This window comes from Pseudonaja textilis, chromosome Z (assembly GCF_049901715.1).
Source record: "Pseudonaja textilis isolate UNSWEBS1 chromosome Z, rPseTex1.2, whole genome shotgun sequence".
Lineage (NCBI taxonomy): Eukaryota > Metazoa > Chordata > Lepidosauria > Squamata > Elapidae > Pseudonaja > Pseudonaja textilis.
In genome coordinates, this window is record NC_142008.1 from 109,228,320 (window position 1) to 109,232,767 (window position 4,448).

The 4,448-nt window shown below is 41.6% G+C and overlaps 1 pseudogene; it reads right to left on the minus strand.

The window, feature by feature from the left end:
• Positions 1 to 800: 800 nt before the first annotated feature.
• On the minus strand, positions 801 to 2,261 carry LOC113449528 (ribonuclease pseudogene; annotated as a pseudogene).
• Positions 2,262 to 4,448: the final 2,187 nt, after the last annotated feature.

Here is a 4,448-nt window from a genome sequence, read left to right on the forward strand (position 1 = left end):
CTAATGGAACATCTTGCTCTTGGAAGTTGTGGGAGTGCCATCATTTGAGATTTTCAAGAATAGATTGGACTGCCATTTGTCAAAAATGGTGTAGGGTCTCCCACTTGGGTGGGTGGGTTGAACTAGATGACATACAAGGTCCCTTCCAACTCTGATTATCTGTTATTTGTTATCTGTTAGCTCCATTCTCCTGTGCAGGGCAACAAAAGAAGAACCAGCCAATCAGCTGGGACTTGGGAGGCAGAGAATAGATGGGGTGGGGACAGTGAGAAGTGGTATTCTCTGAACTACTCAATATTTCTCCTACTGGTTCTCCAGGACTGGTAAGAACCTGCTAAATACCACCTCTGGCCCTTATGTGTTCAGAAAGAATCAAGTCAGAACAATTTAACAAGAATAGAAATTTTGGTCAGGTTAATGCAGAATGAATCTGATCATCCTTTCTTTGAAAAAAGTAAAAAAAAAATAAAATGAAATGAAGCTACACAAACAACAGAGATGTAATGCAACTTTTTGTTTATTTTTCATCATTCATTTAAAAGCATATGGAGGAGGTATTATTGCTGGTTTACATAAAATTTAGGATATTCAGACTTTAGGTTATGTGCTGGTTGTAGGCTACAGAGGAAAAAAAGGAAAGCACTGGGAAACATCTATGTAGGTTACAATGGTTGAAATTGAGCACAGAGCATGAAAAAGAGTTCAGGACATGAGCCAGAGGATCAGCAGAAACCAAGATCTTTCCCGTAGAAGAGAAGCCATCTTGAGGGAGACTCCATTCTTGTCATCTTCAAACACTGTTAAATCTGGCCTTCCTCATAGTGCACAGGCAATCCGTTCTCACAAGCAATGACAATATACCTGGGCGAGTTGTTTTCCCTGTAATCACAAGGAGGTTTGGTGGACGATCCCTTCATCTTGCAGGTGGTGACCCGGAACTGTTTCTTGCTACGCCGAAATCTGTTATTGATGGCTTCTCCACCATCCCCACAGACAGCAATGATTTTATTCCTTGTGTCATGGATGAAGGTGTTGACCTTCTTACATCTGGGTCGGGTCATTCCGCGCCTTTGCATCATTTTATTACAGTAGTTATCTCCCACGTTGCTTTTGGGGTTATCGTAGTGCTGCCTCAGGAAGGTCTCGTAATCCGCAGCAAAGGTGCCCAGCATCAGCACTGCAGCCAGGACTATGAAGAGTCCAAGGCCAACTCCTTTGAACATCATGATCAGCTCTGCCACAGAAAGAAGGGAGAAGATGCATGAATATCTCCATTTGAAAGCATTGGTTCAAATATCGAGCACTGAATGGGACCTATTTCCTCTGGCTGTTACGGAAAATATTTGACTCTCAATGTTGTCAAAATTAGGGAATTTTCATCAGAAGCTCCTCCAGGGAAATTCTAAGGAGGCTGCACCCCTTCCAGTGGAAGCCAACCATTGAAATTTTCCCAGACATTCATACTGAGACAGGAATTACATTAGCTTCTGAGCTGACTTCCTTTGGTGCTCAATAGAAGGGCTCTACAAACATCCTTGAATTGGATGTTCTACCAAAGTAATATTCTTAAGGTGTATGGCAGTGACCTTGGGAGACAGAAGAAACAGCCAACAACTACCCAATGGTCACATAAGAGGCATCTGACCCAGCAGAAGAAATGGGGCCAAGGCAAACGTTGTAGAAATCTCCTTGGACTGTAAAGGTGATAAGAGTGGGAAATATACTTTCAGACTTGCAAGGTATTCTTAAGATAAACTTACAATATGAATAGAGCTGGAACTCCTGGGTATGTCTCTTGTTTGGACTACTACACAAAACAGACAAATATCAGCTCTATTTCTTGGGAACCTCCTCCCAACCTTTACTACCTCTTTGTTGTCTCTAGTCACCTCATTCCTCTGACTTTTCTCCCAAAATATGTTTTTTATCCCCTGAGCCATCCTTGGATAGGGTCAGAATTAAGAAGAAAATATTCCTGAAATGTTATTACTTAAGAACAACTTAATAAGTCTATCTCACTCATGAGCTTGGAGGGAGCTGAGATCTAACTCATGATGAAGGTAGGTGTCTGCCCTTCAGTGTAATACAAGCCCTATGAAAAGATAGCTTAAAATGCAGCTCAACTTAGTATTGAGAAGCCTTATCCAGTTCAGTGAGAATCAAAATCTTCCCTAGGAACATCATCCCTTCATCTTAGCCTTCCCTGGTCTTAGACTCACCTGAATGTGACCTTGAAGAAGAGAAGGGTTCTCAACCTTCCGTCTTCCTCTGTCCTTCTGCATCTACGATCCCGTTATATAATGGCCCGCTTGCAAGGGAGAGGTGGAGCAGGAAAGAACTACAATTGAAACCCGTACTCCAAAAAAGGAAGTGAGCATGGACAGACGTTAATTTCAAAAGAGAAAAAAAAGGTTCACGTGTGCAAGGACATTCTGGAAGCGAGCGTGTTTGTGCATGAACCTATTTCACAGCTGGATGTGAGCAATGCTGTTGCCTTATTCCCCAATGGTGAAACCCTTACTGAAAGAGACATGACCACCTGAAGCTTCTCAAGCAGCATAATGCCTCTGAGTAAGGGCAGCGTGGATGTCCTTCAAACAACAGAGCCTACTGCTATCTTGTACACACATCTGAAGAGTTGGCGAGAAGGAAGATGAGATTTCCAGCATGATTCTTGCATTAAAAACAAGTAAAGCTTATCTGCACATATATGTTTATTTGCAACGGATCACACTTCTATATTCCGATGTGTTTTTAATTGATCAGGAAGAGACCTTGTAGGCAATCTAGTCCAACTCCCAGGCCAAGCAGGAGACCCTACAGCATTTTTGATAGATGGCAGTCTAATCTCTTCTTGAAAACTGCCATTGATGAAGCTCCCACAACTTGTAAAGAGAAAGCTGTTCCATTGGTTGACTATTCTCATTGTCAGAAAATTTCTCCTCATTTTCATGTTGAATTTCTCCTTGTTCAGTTTCCATCCATGTCTGGCCTTCAGGTGCTTTGGAAATAGCTTGACCCCTTCTTCTCTGTGGCAGCCCCTCGAATATGGGAACACTGCTATCCTGTCTTCCCTGGTCCTTCTCTTCACTAGACTGGACTCTTCACTAGACTTTTAAAGATGCCAATGGTTATGGGGAATTTTATAAAGAGAAAACACGTGTATATGCTGTCCGGGAAGGCAAAGCAGGGAATATGTGGAATATGTTTGCCTTGAAATAACATTTCTTTAGTGTATTCCAGGCTGGATTATTGTTTTTTGAAGCTGACAATATTAAAATATGTGGACTTCAACTTTCAGAATTCCCTAGTTGACATGTTGGTTACAATAGAATGCCTCTGAGAAGTATTCTTGGATGAATTAGCAATGAAGAAGTTGACTTTGGAGGAATCTTCAGATAGTGGAGCAAAAGTCTTCCTGCCTTGCTCCATTTAATTAAATGCCGTGGGAATGGAACCCTGTTCTACTTTCATTGTCTCTATTTCCTCATGATTAGCAGATATGGCATTGTGGTCTCAGTTAGCAATGAAAACATGAGGTAGCCCAAATATGGTGGGTGATTTCTTTCAGATTTACAGATTTCTGAAACGAAGAGAGCATGTGTATGGGAGAGAAGGAGGTCCGAACCCCATGGCTCCAGATACCTGACTAAAAGTCCATTCAATGGTTACAGGTCATGTGGGACTTCACTTGAGCAATTATGGCCTTGGTCTTGAGGTTTTTGACCTGCTGTATAAATACAACTGAATGCAAAGAACTCCACAGCGCCATAGCAAATAAATTAAATGTCAATATGTCAAAATAATACAAAATTTGTCGTATTTCTCACCTATATTTTTCATGGAGGAGTGATGATGAAATTTCAGCCAGGTCTCAAGAGCGACCGTAATATCCCAATTGCATCTCCATTATAGTGGATAGGCTTTCAGAAGCTCTGGTGATATTTATTTATTATTTATTTATTTAATTTATATTGCCGCCTATTTGCCCAGGGTGACTCAAGCCAGCTTACACAATGTAAAACCATATTTTTTTTAAAAAAAAAACTAACTAAAAGAATCAAATAAATTAATGAAGTATAATAGAACAAAATCTGGAAAAAAATAAAAATTCAACCCCCACAACTCCCACCCCTTGCTCCGACAACAGCATATCACACGAGCAATTTGATGGGCTCCATCCCACTCTGCATTCCCTAGGCCTGCTGGCAAAACCAAGTCTTTAGTGCTTTTTGAAAGAGTGCTAGAGTGGGGGCCATTCTACTCTCTGGGGGAATGATTTTCCAGAGAGAAGGAGCCACTGCGGCTTTGCTCCGCATTAGGAGGGCTTCTCATTGAGTCCAATGCATCAAGAAAGAGACCAAGCCGGTTCAGTCTTGGATGAGCAGCCCCGAACACGGGCTCAGGGAAGCTCTTTTATTGAACACACATTGTTAAACGTCACAAAA